The sequence below is a fragment of the Coptis chinensis genome, chromosome 7 (genome assembly GCF_015680905.1).
Source record: "Coptis chinensis isolate HL-2020 chromosome 7, ASM1568090v1, whole genome shotgun sequence".
Taxonomy (NCBI): Eukaryota; Viridiplantae; Streptophyta; class Magnoliopsida; order Ranunculales; family Ranunculaceae; genus Coptis; species Coptis chinensis.
Window position 1 is genome coordinate 53,081,529 of NC_141462.1, and position 15,946 is coordinate 53,097,474.

Genomic DNA, 15,946 nt, shown 5'->3' on the forward strand with positions numbered 1-15,946 from the left:
TTCAGATAGTGAATGGGTGAGCCCAGTTCATGTAGTCCCTAAAAAATCCGGTGTTACAGTCATTCATAATGCTGATGGAGAGTTAGTTTCCACCCAAATTCCTATAATGTGGTGGAAGTTTATAGATTATAGAAAGCTTAATGCTATGACATGTAAGGATCACTTTTCTTTACCATTTCTTTACCATTTCTCGACCATTTCTTGAACGCACAGCCGACCATATACTTTTAGGTCATATTATTTCTAAAAATGGAATAGAAATAGATAAAGCTAAAATAGATAAAATATCATCTCTGCCTATACCACGGACTGTCCGTGAGATTAAGGCCTTTTTAGGCCATGTTGGTTTCTACAGACGTTTCATAAAAGATTTTTCAAAAATAGCTAAGCCTTTAACACAATTACTTTTAAAAGATGTCATTTTTTATTTTAATCATGACTACAAACAGGCTTTTGAAATTTTGAAAGCCGTTTTAACCTCTGCACCTATCATACAACCACTAGACTGGTTAAAACCTTTTGAACTTATGTGTGATGCTAGTGATTATGTTGTTGAAGTTGTGCTAGGACATAAGTTAGAAAATAAGTCTACTGTTATTTTTTATGCTAGTAAAACCTTAAATGATGCTCAACATAATTACACTACTAATGAAAAGGAATTTCTAGCCGTTGTTTATGCCTTTGATAAGTTCCGTTGCTACTTAGTTGGTTCCACGACCATCGTCTATACAGACCATGCCGCACTTAGGTACCTTCTCGCGAAGAAGGATGCTAAGCAGAGATTGATCTGTTGGATTCTTCTTATAACTGAATTTACCTTAGAAATTAAGGATAAAAAAGGAGCTAAAAACATAGTTGTAGATCACTTATCTAGGTTAACCAATGAGGATGACAGTGATTCTTAATCGATATTTGACTCTTTTCCAAATGAACATCTTTATTCAATTTTTTATGAACATAGTATGCAGACATAGTAAATTTTTTAGTGTCCAAGATCATTCTTGACATTTGGACCAGGAATGAACGCAAGAGATTTTTGGCAAAAGTTAAGTTTTACTACTAGGATAAACCCTACCTTTTTAAATATTATGCGGATCAGATAATATAATATGACGTTGTATTCCCTAGTGGGAACACAATGAAGTCTTATCCTTCTGCCATATGAACAATCATGCGGGGGTCATTTTAGTGGAAAGAAAATTGCCACCAAAGTTCTTCAATGCTATTTTTATTGGCCGACCATGTTTCAAGATGCCCATGCACACTGTAAATCGTGTATTAGATGTGACCAACTTGGCCGTATTACTCAACGTAATATGATGCCCTTAAATTCCATCTTTATAGTGGAAATTTTTTATGTCTGGGGTATAGATTTTATGGTCCCGTTTCCTATTTCGCATGGTTTCATTTATATTCTTGTAGATGTAGACTACGTTTCTAAATGGATTGAAGCCATGGCTTATCATAGTAATGATCATAAAATTGTAGTATTGTTTATGAAGGAGTATATCTTCTCATGTTTTGGCATACCTAAGGCCATCATTAGTGATGGAGGAAAACATTTTTGTAATAGAGTTATTAAAGCTTTAGTCAAGAAATATAGAATTACATATAAGGTGGTGACTCTGTATCACCGACAAACTAGTGGTCAAGTAGAGGTGTCCAATAGAGAAATTATAAAGATTTTAGAAATGATAGTTAATCCTGATAGGAAAGACTGGTCTAGACGCCTAACAAATGCTTTATGAGCATATAGAACAACTTTTAAAACACCTATTGGTATGTCCCCTTACTGCTTAGTGTTTGGTAAACCTTGTCACTTGCCTGTTGAGTTGGAATACCGTGCCCTGTGGGCTATTAAAAGTCTAAATTTCAACATTAACGCCACTGGTGTCAAGTGCAAATTACAATTAAATGAGCTTGAAGAAATCCGTAGTGATTCTTATGATTTAGCGAACGATTATAAAGCTAACATGAAACGTATTCATGATAAGCATATTTTGCATAAAGAGTTTGACCTTGGTCAAAAATGTTTTGCTATATAATTTACGTTTGCATATTTTTCCTAGTAAATTAAAAACACGTTGGTCTAGACCTTTTCTGGTTACTGATGTCACTCCTCAAAGAGTAATTACTTTGGTAAATCTTAAAGATAACAATACCTTTCAAGTAAATGGCCAACGCTTAAAACATTTCTACGAATTACGTTCGCCCGCTGTAGAAGAAACCCTTCTACAAGACCCTGTTTATGAGGACTGACATCTATGATTGTTGTACTTCCTATCCATATTCTATATTTTGGGAGTACTCCACTAAGGTAACCGGACCCTCCTTTCGGAGTGTATGGTTGTAAGTGGCGGATCCTTAGTCCACGTTCATGTAATTCACGCATTCCTTTCTTGCACTTTTTCTCAATTCTTTTGAGTAGTGTTTCTCTATGGAGTGATTTACATTTTTACTTGTTTTATTCTTGTATTTTTCAAAAATCCTTTTCATAAAACTTAGATAATATAAAACCCATAAATATTAAATAGATTAGAAAGTTTAGGGTATCTGACTTTAAAAGACCTTCTTTTTCACCAACAAAAAATATTTTTTTCATCCTATTCTAAAATTTTGTTTGGGGGTGGGTAATCACCCCACCTTGTTCTCTCAACTTCTTATCTTTGTTTATGCTACTTTAAGTCTTATAGATTTGTGTGACACACTTTAGTTTTCTAGATTTCCTTCGCCCTCATAACTTATGCCATTTATGCATTTCGAGGCGTTCTTCCACCATTTTCTGCTGATCATTTTCATAGCTCATTCGCAAAAATCGGACCACTAACGAATTGGAAATCTTAGTTTTAAGTTTATGAGGTAGCAGGGCAAGATCGGTATAATTGAAAAGATTTGGGCTTGGGCCAAAATTCATTTTTCCACCCAACCCACCATATTTACACCCCACCGAACATCCCATTTAAGATCCAACACCAGCCCATTCACTTCATATTCTCAAACAAAATTAAAAAATCGATCAGTAGCGCGCAAGCGCTCTAATGAAACAGACACTCTCCAAATTTTTACAGCACCTTCCCACCATCATCCACTACTTAAACCCCTACCGTATTCAAATTTCATCCATAAAATGGCTCGACCAGTAAAAATCTTATCGGAATTCGCATTTAACGCAGAGATATTCTAGCCATTCTATGGTACGGAGATGCGTGCTAGAGGGTGAGATAGAATGTGGTACTCTATTGAGGAGTACTACCATGAGGATTTGGTTTTGAAGTTTTATCGGAATAAGAGGATACTTCCTTCAAGGAGGATGTTTGTTGATTTGGATGGAGTTCACCGAGATGTGACTCATGATTTGCTTGCTACCATCACTGGGATACTAGCGAAATAGGCCACCCTGACCTTACAGCGATCCTAGTTTGATGAAGTACATCAGCTGATGTTAGAGACGCTGCTTGAGGGTCGATACAAAGATTGTTCTCACTGTGCCAGGCAGTAGTCGCTTAGGATTAACTAGCTGGCTGTGACATAGTGGCTAGGCATGAACGTCTATAACACTTCGAACCCGAGTGACATCAACCTGTCTTTCTTGCATGTTCTTTGGCTTTTGCAGAACATGAGGTATGGTTTTTGCCTCATTGATTTTCTGCGTGATGAGCTTATGGTTGTAGGCCTTACTACTGCACCCCTCCCTGTTTTAATTACTAAGACTATGTTATTTTGGGGTTGCGTGTCTGAGTCACCTAGGACTCATCTTAAGATTCACTCAAACGCAAAGGCGTATAGTGATTGTGTCCAAAGGAATTGGACACTGCTTGAAGAGAGAGCTGATGGTTTAGATCAGGATGAGGATGAAGATGAATATCCCATTTATTTTGCTGAGAATGTTATGGATCGTGCTACTTCTAATTTTGCACGTTTTTTACTACTCCATAGCGGGATGTGTACGCTTTATGATCATCAATGAAACCTAACTACGCTCTATGAATCAATATAGAGGCGTCAGGGTTCAACGTGATCACCGCAGCCTAGAGCATAACATTCACACCATAGCCGATAACCACGTCAACATGTTTAACACTATAGAGAATATGGAAGAGGCGCAGGCAGCTTTTCAGGCCGAGGTCTTGAGACGTTTGCCCCAGCTAGGAGGTTCACCTTCTTCTTCTGACTCTAGACGTGAGCGTCGTCGTCGTCGTCCTGCTGATGGTTCTGGACCATCTTCTTCCCAGGGATAGCTGCTTTATATTTGAATTGTTGTGATGAATTTGATTTAGAATTTTTCTTGTTTTGTAATAACTATTTAAATTCCGTATTTATTTCAGTACTTTAGTTTAATTAATTGTTAATTTCATTTTTAGTTAAGTAGTTAATATTTATTTGTTTATGTGATTATTTATATATGCACGTATTGTTAAATTTAATGCATGATTAATCACATATTCTTTAACATATAGTTTTTCTGTTAATATTCAGCATGTTTAGGTGATTTAATTGATCAATGTCATGACCCCCTCTCAAATTGTTTGGGAGTGGTATATTTTAATAAATGTGAACGTATGAAATTGCAGGCCTTAAAACCACATTTATATAAGTTTTGGACCAAAATATAACAACCCTAGGGCCTTGTTTAATTAATTGGGACCACAATGTAATTAGATACCTGATATTTTGAGAAATTTCAAAGTTTCGTGGAATTTCATAAGCTAATTTAATAGATGAACCCATTATATGCAACCCATGGGCATTGTTACAATCAATTGGGATCCATAATGTAATTAGGAACGTTAAATTTTATGAAATGTTAAAATTTCAGGAAATTTCGGAGGCTAATCATATATAGAAATTCCAAAAACTGATATAGAATTCATGTGTAGGAAACTATTCTAAAAATATGTTTTTTATTTTAGCAACAATCCGACCTTAGACTTAGCAACCAAACACTATAAAATCAATCTCTAAGCATGTAGTTTCATAACTGAAAACCCTAAACACATCACTGCATCTCAGAGCGCGCATGTGCCTCACACAAGACCAAACTTAGTGCGCACCGCACTCATATTAAATTGGTATCAATATTATTGATTGCGCACCGCGCTAACCCCAAGGGTTATTCCAAGCGCACGCACGCCCTCACCACAAGCTTCCAGGCTCGGATTCCCAAGTTCCAATTTTCTAACTTCCAGTACTTTAATTCATCACTTGGTTGTTATGTCTATTCCAAAAAATTTATCGGAACAGTCTTTTTATGACTTGCTTGATAGTGACACTTATGGCTTTTATTTCGACGACATGATTAACCAATTAGGTTGGCACCATTTGTTGGTATATCCATGTGATACTTATTCACATCAACTTACTGCTTATTTCTATGATGATTGTAAATTTTATAATAACCAAGATGGAGAACAAGTGTTCTCTGTCACCATAAATAATGAAATCATGGATTTAAGCAAATTTTTGTTAGCATTGGCGCTAGGACTTTCTATGCCTCCAGGCCAAGACACATGGGATTACATGTCGGATAATGCCTTCTATTATAACTATACATACTTCCACGAGAATTATAGGGCGGGCGTTTTCTGTTTAGAAGACCAAGGCCAACATAACATAGCCCTTAAAAGCTTGTCCCTTAACATAGGCTCTACTATGTTTTTTATTATGCTCAATATATTAGGGGAATGACATTTTTCAACTGTGAATAGCGTTGTATGTAACGTCTTCCTTGCTTTAGCTGAGGGACGTATGCACTTTGATATTCCTAAGACCATAGTGTCTAGCTTAGCACGAGCCCATACAATGAGGCATGAGTATCTTCTTATGCCTGTTATATGATCATCAATGAAACCTAACTACGCTTTATGAATCGATATAGAGGCGTCAGGGTTCAACGTGATCACCGCAGCCTAGAGCATAACATTCACACCATAGCCGATAACCACGTCAACATGTTTAACACTATAGAGAATATGGAAGAGGCGCAGGCAGCTTTTCAGGCCAAGGCCTTGAGACGTTTGCCCCAGCTAGGAGGTTCACCTTCTTCTTCTGACTCTAGACGTGAGCGTCGTCGTCGTTGTCCTGCTGATGGTTCTGGACCATCTTCTTCCCAGGGATAGCTGCTTTATATTTGAATTGTTGTGATGAATTTGATTTAGAATTTTTCTTGTTTTGTAATAACTATTTAAATTCCGTATTTATTTCAGTACTTTAGTTTAATTAATTGTTAATTTCATTTTTAGTCAAGTAGTTAATATTTATTTGTTTATGTGATTATTTATATATGCACGTATTGTTAAATTTAATGCATGATTAATCACATATTCTTTAACATATAGTTTTTCTGTTAATATTCAGCATGTTTAGGTGATTTAATTGATCAATGTCATGACCCCCTCTCAAATTGTTTGGAAGTGGTATATTTTAATAAATGTGAACGTATGAAATTGCATGCCTTAAAACCACATTTATATAAGTTTTGGACCAAAATATAACAACCCTAGGGCCTTGTTTAATTAATTGGGAACACAATGTAATTAGATATCTGATATTTCGAAAAATTTCAAAGTTTCGTGGAATTTCATAAGCTAATTTAATAGATGAACCCATTATATGCAACCCATGGGCATTGTTACAATCAATTGGGATCCATAATGTAATTAGGAACGTTAAATTTTATGAAATGTTAAAATTTCAGGAAATTTCGGAGGCTAATCATATATAGAAATTCCAAAAACTGATATAGAATTCATGTGTAGGAAACTATTCTTAAAATATGTTTTTTATTTTAGCAACAATCCGACCTTAGACTTAGCAACCAAACACTATAAAATCAATCTCTAAGCATGTAGTTTCATAACTGAAAACCCTAAACACACAAGACCAAACTTAGTGCGCACCGCACTCATATTAAATTGGTATCACTATTATTGATTGCGCACCGCGCTAACCCCAAGGGTTATTCCAAGCGCACGCACGCCCTCACCACAAGCTTCCGGTTTCGGATTCCCAAGTTCCAATTTTCTAACTTCCGATTTACTTTAATTCGTCACTTGGTTGTTATGTCTATTCCAAAAAATTTACCGGAACAGTCTTTTTATGACTTGCTTGATAGTGACACTTATGGCTTTTATTTCGACGACATGATTAACCAATTAGGTTGGCACCATTTGTTGGTATATCCATGTGATACTTATTCACATCAACTTACTGCTTATTTCTATGATGATTGTAAATTTTATAATAACCAAGATGGAGAACAAGTGTTCTCTGTCACCATAAATAATGAAATCATGGATTTAAGCAAATTTTTGTTAGCATTGGCGCTAGGACTTTCTATGCTTCCAGGCCAAGACACATGGGATTACATGTCGGATAATGCCTTCTATTATAACTATGCATACTTCCACGAGAATTATAGGGCGGGCGTTTTCTGTTTAGAAGACCAAGGCCAACATAACATAGCCCTTAAAAGCTTGTCCCTTAACATAGGCTCTACTATGTTTTTTATTATGCTCAATATATTAGGGGAATGACATTTTTCAACTGTGAATAGCGTTGTATGTAACGTCTTCCTTGCTTTAGCTGAGGGACGTATGCACTTTGATATTCCTAAGACCATAGTGTCTAGCTTAGCACGAGCCCATACAATGAGGCATGAGTATCTTCTTATGCCTGTTATGGTTTGTCGCATAATGAGATTCTTTTTCCCTAAATTTTGTACACACTTCACTGATTGGGTTAAGGTTGATACAATGCGCACGACCAATGTTATAGTCCATTCTTTACGTGTTATGGTTTGGTCTAGCTAGCGCATACAACCTCACCTAGTAGCCCCATGCACCCCGTCCGACCAAATTGCACTAAATAGGTTGGCTAGGGTAGATGAAAACAGGATGAAGGCTTGGAAAGTAGTCATAGATATGCAAGACTTAAAGGAGCCTCATTTCACAAGTGAGGAGCAAATGGAGGAAAATGCATTATTTGAAACAACTATATATGGTAATATTTATATTTCTGTAAGAGTCCACTTATGTCCCAAACGAATTTTATTTCATTTTATATCCATAATGGATGGAACTCATATAGGAGTTGTGTCTGCATTTTAATTCTTTATATTTATATCGTTTAACTTTCTTTTACAGGTGCTACCATTTACAAGCACATTTCTATGGTACTCTCTATCATTTATTTTCATTCCATACTTTGGGGATAAAGCATGATTCTGTTTGGGGGTGGTATAGAAACACGCTGTAAATTTTTAAGCACATATTAGGTTGTATATTACGTATTAATTATCGTATAAAAAATATAAAAAACATAAAAATAGTTTATACTATGCACTTAGGATAATGGTATTATTTCCTTTTCCATGATGATATTAGTCTAGAAATCTCAAGTAGTAATAGAATTAAGTGTAATTCTTAAAAACTTAGGTTAATACGTAGGTAATAGTCATTGCATCTTTTCATTAACATCTTGCATGAGCATGTATGAGTGTACTTAGCAGTATTTTTCTAAGAGCTATGTTAGACTACTTAATTTTACATATCATGTAACATTCTAGCTTAAAAACCTCATATGAGTGAGTATTTGAGTGATGACACAAATGAGACATATAATTGATAGGGTTATATACTAAAAGCATTACTTTTGTAATAACTCTAATTCTTTATATTTTGAATGAGAATCATATGGGCAAATGTTATGCATATTATATATGTTATTAGTTATATGTATGTGTCTAATACTTTATGTTGTAGATGATATGGTGTGTGGTGACACACAGAAGATCATATAATCAGTACCTTATAAAGTATAAGTAAATGTTCACAACCTAGATGGATTTGGACAAACCATTGGTACGGTTGTAGTATAATCTGGTATTAGTCTATCTTGACTATAGGATTACACTAGTACACTTTGTGTGTATTGAACAGGACCAAGTGAGGTTGTTACTCTTTATACTGACTATATAAGAGAACAAACGCCTCTGTTTTTATGGATGCTTGTCCTCTTAATCCGGATATAATAACGGGCACTTACGTGCATTGTACATTGCTTTAAATCATCAATGAGTGAGATTCATTTATGAATCAACAAACTTGATGGCTTGGATAATGACATTGTAAGTAAGGTGTGCTGTTGATTATAGAAGGAATCCGTGTCCCGAAAGAAGTCGAGCTGATGATGTCCCCTTGAGGAGCACATAAGGATTGTCATGTAAACCCTACAGGTGGATTTGATCCGACATGACAATGAGGTCGAGTGGTACTACTCAAGGACATAAGAAGTTGATTAATATAGTTGTCAGTAACTTGACTTAATCAACGGGCATTCGATATCTTAAACACGTGGAGATCAACGAGCATATAATATGGAGCACATAAATGCTGACACGTAATTTGGGATTAGGGCGGTAGTGCAACAATGGCCTTTAGTGGAATAAGTCATTTGTTGACAGACTTGGGTTGTGTGTTCTGGGCAAACATGGGAAGCCCAAGCCCATCAGGAGGCCCAACCTTAATTTCTCCTCATGGTCCCTGTTGTAGCCTATAAAAAGAAACTTCTTTCTCTGGCCGTTTTTTCTCTAAGACATCACTAAAGCAAAAATAGATCCAATTCGGTTATAAGGTTATGAGAGAGAGAGAGGCCAAGTGAGAAAGAAGAGGTTGGAAGATCGTTGCCCACACAATGTCCACTATGTGCATAGGAATACAATAGAAGATAAAGAGGTTGCTAATTCTGGATTCTCAGAGTTATCACAGCTGATTTACAGGTATGTTTTCCAATCAAAATCGTGAACACCATTAATTCCACTGCGCATGGTTTTCACGGTTTGTAGAAATTTACATTATGAAATAACTGTTCCTACAATAATATGAGTAGAGAAATCACACATCCACTTGCTCTAAGCTAGAATTTAGGCCCTTTTTTTATCGATATAACTAAAAATTCATACCTATAAGTAATTATCCGCTAGTCGCCCTACTGAGCCTTTCATTTAGCCTTTTTGCAACCACAAATCCTTTACCCATCTTTTAAACCATTAAAAATAAAAATAAACCTACCCATCTTTGAATGAGTCTGAGAATAGGATGAGTAAAGAAAATAAAGAGAAAAACCTGTGGAAAACAAAAAATTAGTTAGTTGCTTCAGTAAAGAAAAAGGTAAGAAGTTTCCATCCAAAGAAAACAAAACAAAACAAAACAAAACAAAAATAAAAATAGACAAAAAATAAAAACTCCAAAAATACAATAAAAGGAGCCAAATTAAAAATGCTAAGAATGGAAACTAAGTAAGTGTAAAAGCAAAATAAGAACAAAGTTTTCCCTAGTTACATGTAATTGAAACCCCAATTATCTCAAACTTGTTTATTTGAATATCCATTCCGTCTCTTCTTAAACCATCACCTCAGCCCCGTATCACCTAATAAAGACATTTTGCTCAATTAGGATTAATTTGGTGTGATAATAAGTGGTAGATGTGATTGATTGACCTCAGCTCATTTGGACGTCATTGAGATTGTGAGGAAGCGTGTGTCGGGGCACACTGGAGTGAGCTAACTTGAGTGGAAAAATTAGAGTATTTTTGTCTTGGCAAATTGTGAGGACCTACTTAAGGACCTTATTCCAAAAGTTTCATAAACGGACCTGCCATTGCATTTCATAACATAGTTCATAGCATACATGTATATTTTTAGATGATTTGATTATTATGCGTGTATTAGCTTAGGTTTCAAAAGCATTGTTCTTATTATATTGTTATTGAGATGTATAGATATTTAAGATTAATTAGGAAATTTTATTTTTATCTCTTCATCATTGTAGTATAAATGAAGTTTGTGAGTACCTTCTCTAAAAAACTGTCACGAGGCTATAACTCGTCCACTAGGGAATTCCTAGTGATTTAAGGTGTTATTGCATATGGTCAATGCAATCGCACTCTGCGAAATGAGATTAGTTAAACCACATTTTTGGCCACTTATCTATTTTTATTTTTATCTTTGCTTGAGGACAAGCAAAATGCTATTTGGGGATGGTGTGATAAGCACCCAAAAGTGTAGTTTAAACCCCTTAATAGTACTCTATTTAGGCTAATTATGTTTATAATAAATAAGAGTTAGTAATGTTTACGTGTTTTTGTGCATTTCAGGACTTGAAGTTGATTAAGTTGCTAAAAGCACCACTTTTGCATGGAAAATGAGTCAAGATGATTTCCAAGGAGGTTCTATATTTAAAGCCCAAGAATCATGAAGAAAAACATTTTTCAAGCACAGTCAAAGTCAATCCGGGTAGAAAAGGGACAGAAAAGTCAATAGAACTTCAACAAGCCGTATCTTTGGACATGGGCCTCTGAATTGGGTGTACTTTATGTCAAAACAACCGGCTCAGAATCAGATTTCTAATGGACTCGGTCTTGCCCTAATCAGCACTATAAAAGTGGACGAAAATAGCACTGAAGTAATTTCTAGCAGCTGTGGCCCTTTTAGACTTAACCTAATGGACTTTGAAATCACTTTAGAGGCCCAAAGTTCCCTTTTTTGGCCCATACACGAAAATGTAAACCTAACCCTCTCCTATATAAAGAGGGTTAAGGCTAAACACTTTCTCTCTCTTCTCCTTCCCCTCCTTAGTGAATAATTAGTTTAGTTTAGTTTAATTAGTTTTACTTTTATTAGGGTCAGCATTGTAGCCTCCATTATTCCCCATCAATAAAAGCTTAGTTATTTAATATTCAATTCTCTTCTTTAAATTATGTCTTATTATTATTGTTTAAATAGCATGATTCCTATGACACTAGGCTAAACCTCTATTAGATGAGGTTTATGAAGCCATGTGAGGATGATTAACCGTTAGTTTTATTGTTTTGCAAATAAGAAGTTCAAGTTCTTCGTTATGAGTAACTAGAGATAAAGCTCATAACGGAGGACTAGAGTATAGAGCCACCACAAAAGAGATTTGTGGTGAAGTTATATTCTCATGCTAGTGAAACCTCGATCCAAGAGGACTTGATCTTCACTAGGGATTAACAAAGCGATTCGATACTAACTAATAGTAAATCGAATTGCATGGTGATAAACGTAAATTTTGATTAACGATAAAATTTGAAAAATTCTACTCACGAATAAATGATAAAATTCAAACAAAAGTAAAACTAAAACTTTACAAAGACAGTGTTTATCAAAGATTTCTACTCTCAAATCTATCGAAATATAGTGGAGTAAAAGATTCGTTCCACTCCTACACTACTAAAAAACAAATATATTATGACGCTTGTTTTTAATCTATATTGACGGCTTTGTTGAAAACCGTCAAGATAGGTGTCTTGGTGATATTTTTATGATGGTTGTTGCAACATCATGTCGTGTCTCACACAGGCGTCAAGAAAATATTATGAATTTATAACGGCTGTTGTAACATCATTTCGTGTCTCACACAGGCGCCAAGAAAATATTATGAATTTATGACGGTTGTTGCAACATCATATTGTGTCTGAGTGTCTCGCATAGGCATCATGAAAATCTTATGATTTAATGACGGGTTTACAAAAATAGTGAAGTTAGTAATGTAATAAACCATCAACACCTTCCATAATTTTTTGGGATATCAATTGAACGGTTAAGAATATTAAAAAAAACAAAAATTAAAACGAATCAGTTAACTGTCAATAATATAAGGCTGCTGGTTTTGGATTTTGGTATTTAGAGTCAACCGTAGAGACTCGAAAGAGTTTTAGCTAATAAATTCTATAACTAAACTTCCAAAGCACTGAAAAGTGCAAACCCCCGACTCCATCTCTTCTCAAACCATTTTCTCTTCTCGAACCCTTCTTTTAAGAGTTTCATCTTCCCTCGAACTTTTGCACAAAACCCTGAATTGTTCCATCTTCCTCTTCCATTGTCTACTCTCAAACCCTAGTTGTTAGAGGAGTCTGATTTTTGCTAAGAAGGATTCCGATTTTTGTTGAACGTTTGCGAACAAGTAATATTCTTTTCCATATTTTGTTCTTCTTGATGTTTTTAAGGAATAAAAGTTGATATTTTGAATCTGGTTTCCCCAATTTGACTGAAAAAATTGGGTTTTTAGTCGGAAAAAAATTACGTTGTTAGAATCTTAGTTCATTCTCCTTTAGCCATAAGCATGATATGGTCAATTTTTTCTAATGGGTCATACAAGCAAATTTTGAAATGTTCTAATATGTTTCATCTTAGGCACTTCTAATTCACATATCAAGTTAAAAATTAAAATTTAGAACTCTTACAGCTATTGTATAAATGTATAATTAATTTTACAATATGGATGGGTGTGTGTTGGGATTTCTACACAAGCTTCTGTTTTGTGCACAAGATGTCTGATAAAATGCTCAGATGGGGTTGCATTTTGTTTCATTCAGTCGTAGTGCAGTCTAGCTAGCTAATTAATGGATTGATTAATCAATTAAGAAAGGAAATTGATTATTGATCAGTTCAATTAAATTAATAAAATATTTGTGTATTTTCTTCTCTTGGTTCGTATGCATTTGATTTTAATATCTTCCTTTGGCCTATCTAGGTGTATCCCACGTAAACAAACCAACCACTTCTATTCGAATTTGCATTCTTCTTTTACCAAGTTCAAGAATTGAATCTTAGCATATATAGGGTAGGTTAGTATACTGCTCAAATAGTTCACTATTGATGAGTGTTTGTAGTATTTCATTTGTCCTTTTGGTTACTCTGACTCTAGTAAATGTGATGTAAAGATATATGTACCTCATTTTCGTCTTGTGTAGCTTAGCCTTAGCCATGGTTCAGCCTGAGACCAGCTCAAGACATGGCAAGTATGTGCTGGTATGTTTCTTATGTTGCATTGGGGATTTTCATGATACTTGATCCCTTCCCGCCATGCTTTGCTTAAATGCTATAGAATTTCAGTAGCCACTATGTAGTAACCAAGCTTAAACACTTCAAAGTTGTACCAAGTAGTGAACTTGTTAGACACTAAACATATATATATTAATGCATACACCACCTTCTGGAATTCTTATGTTTACATACATGCATGAGCTTGCTGCTGATTATCCTTATGACAAGTTAAGAGTTCTTGTTGCTGCTGATTATCTTTATGATGATATCAAACTTAAGGTAATCCGTTTTTGGTATTTTTCTGTCTTTATTTCTCATTTGTTTCAAATATGTTCTTTGTGTTAGAATTTGTGCTTTTGCGTTTCTTTGAACGTAGATATATGAATCAGTTTAAGTTTATTGTAACTGTTTTAGATCTGCTTTACTTGAAGATTAATTCCTTCAATCTAATTGATTCTCATTGAGCATATATCTTCGTTTTTGTCAATTGACGATAGAAGAGTGGATGCAATGAAGGTTCATTTAGTTGAGATATTGTGCTCTTGGTCTGGTTTTGTTTCAAATCATTTCTCTTTGGTCAAATTTATTTGTGCTACTTAGACAGTAAGAAGGAAGCATGGAATTTATCGTTTTATTTTATTTATTAACTTACTTGACGGAATTTTAAGGAGCTGGCTGGGCAAGCAATTCCATATTTCCCCTGATAATAGAGTGTGGATCCATGTCATGTGTCTTCTAGCTAAATTATTTATTGTCATCTCATCATTCACAATCCTTAATTGTGGAAATGCATTCAACTGGTACTTGATTATTGAGACTTCGTCGTTTGTAAAACTGTTAGCTTTTTCTAGACTAGTCTATTTTTTGTTTCTGTTAGTGTTCTTATGATTATGGTTACTCTCCCTAAATATATTGTCTCTGATGTTTTTTTTACACACAGTTTGCAAGATGTAAGGCACACTGAAAGATACTTGTATCTGGCGTTTGATATCTGAAACTTAGATTTGAAGAAGCACATGGATTCCAGCCCCTCCTTAGTTTTCTAATGATTTGGCGTTAGTAAATTAAAGGTGGGTGACTTCATTGCTCTAATTGGACTTGAGTTATTACTAGTAGCTTTCTAATATGTCTTTTCTTGATTAGACTTGGTGAATTAGCTTCTATTTTGAGAGTCTGTAATACGTAGTCATATTATATATGTATGGCTTCTTTGGTAGTAACATTTTTACAAGTTTTAGTTGTTCCTTGTCATTTTATTCATTTACATGAATTCATACTAAAGTTAAATCTGCTCTTCATGATGTTGTAGTGGTCTTGACGATGTTGTATTTTAATAGCTCAATTCTAATTAATAACTGATTAGGCCAATTTTTATTCTTAAAGATTTGTTCTCAATCATATCATGTGATTGCTAATTTTTAGACCTTATGTCTACCTTATGTTCACATAGTTTCATTAGATGTGTACTTTACAGATTTTAGGCACAACTTCATTTCTAGCTAGTTATGGGCTCAGCGCAAGCACAAACTCCGAATTCGCAAGAACCAGCTAACTAAATGTGTAAGTCTTACTTGAAGTTTAGGCTGTGTGGATTCTATTTTTGTTGGAGTATTCTACAGTTTCTAAGACACTTTTTTTTGTTGATCATAGTTTTACTACACCTCAAGACCAGATTAATCTCATTTAGTGTGTGTAAGTTCAAAGGATGGGCGGAAGAGGGTGATGATGGCAGACTCATTTTGTCAGAGGCCGAGAGTTACCTCACATATTCACATATATGAATAGTTTTTTTTTTTAAAAAAGATTTTGAATGAGCATGTATAAAGTCTGTTACAATGGTATATATTGATAATCTTATGAAAGTCAATTACTTGTAGTGGAGATCAATGTTTGCTAGCTAATTAATGGATTATGTTTTGTGAATGGGTCATGAATTGGTGAGTTTGTTACATTGGTGATCATGATAAATGATTTCTACAATTTTCAGGGTATAAAATAAATTTCAAAATAATTTTTTTTCCAAAAAATGCATCTTTTTATGATAGTTTTTGAAAAACCATCACAAATAGAACAACTTTCTTGACAGTGTTTACAGAAAATTAT

At 34.7% G+C, this 15,946-nt stretch overlaps 1 long non-coding RNA gene across 5 annotated transcripts; it reads left to right on the forward strand.

The window, feature by feature from the left end:
• Window positions 1-12,701: 12,701 nt before the first annotated feature.
• LOC147487929 (uncharacterized) lies at window positions 12,702-15,744 on the forward strand. Of its 5 annotated transcripts, none has more exons than XR_015202991.1 (5): window positions 12,702-12,980; window positions 13,551-14,122; window positions 14,784-14,913; window positions 15,318-15,403; window positions 15,494-15,744. It is a non-coding gene; the product is annotated as an uncharacterized LOC147487929 (long non-coding RNA). The 5 variants fall into 5 exon arrangements; XR_015202990.1 differs by having other exon boundaries at window positions 12,704-12,980; window positions 13,771-14,122; XR_015202992.1 differs by having other exon boundaries at window positions 12,709-12,980; window positions 13,771-13,818.
• The last annotated feature ends 202 nt before the right edge of the window (window positions 15,745-15,946 follow it).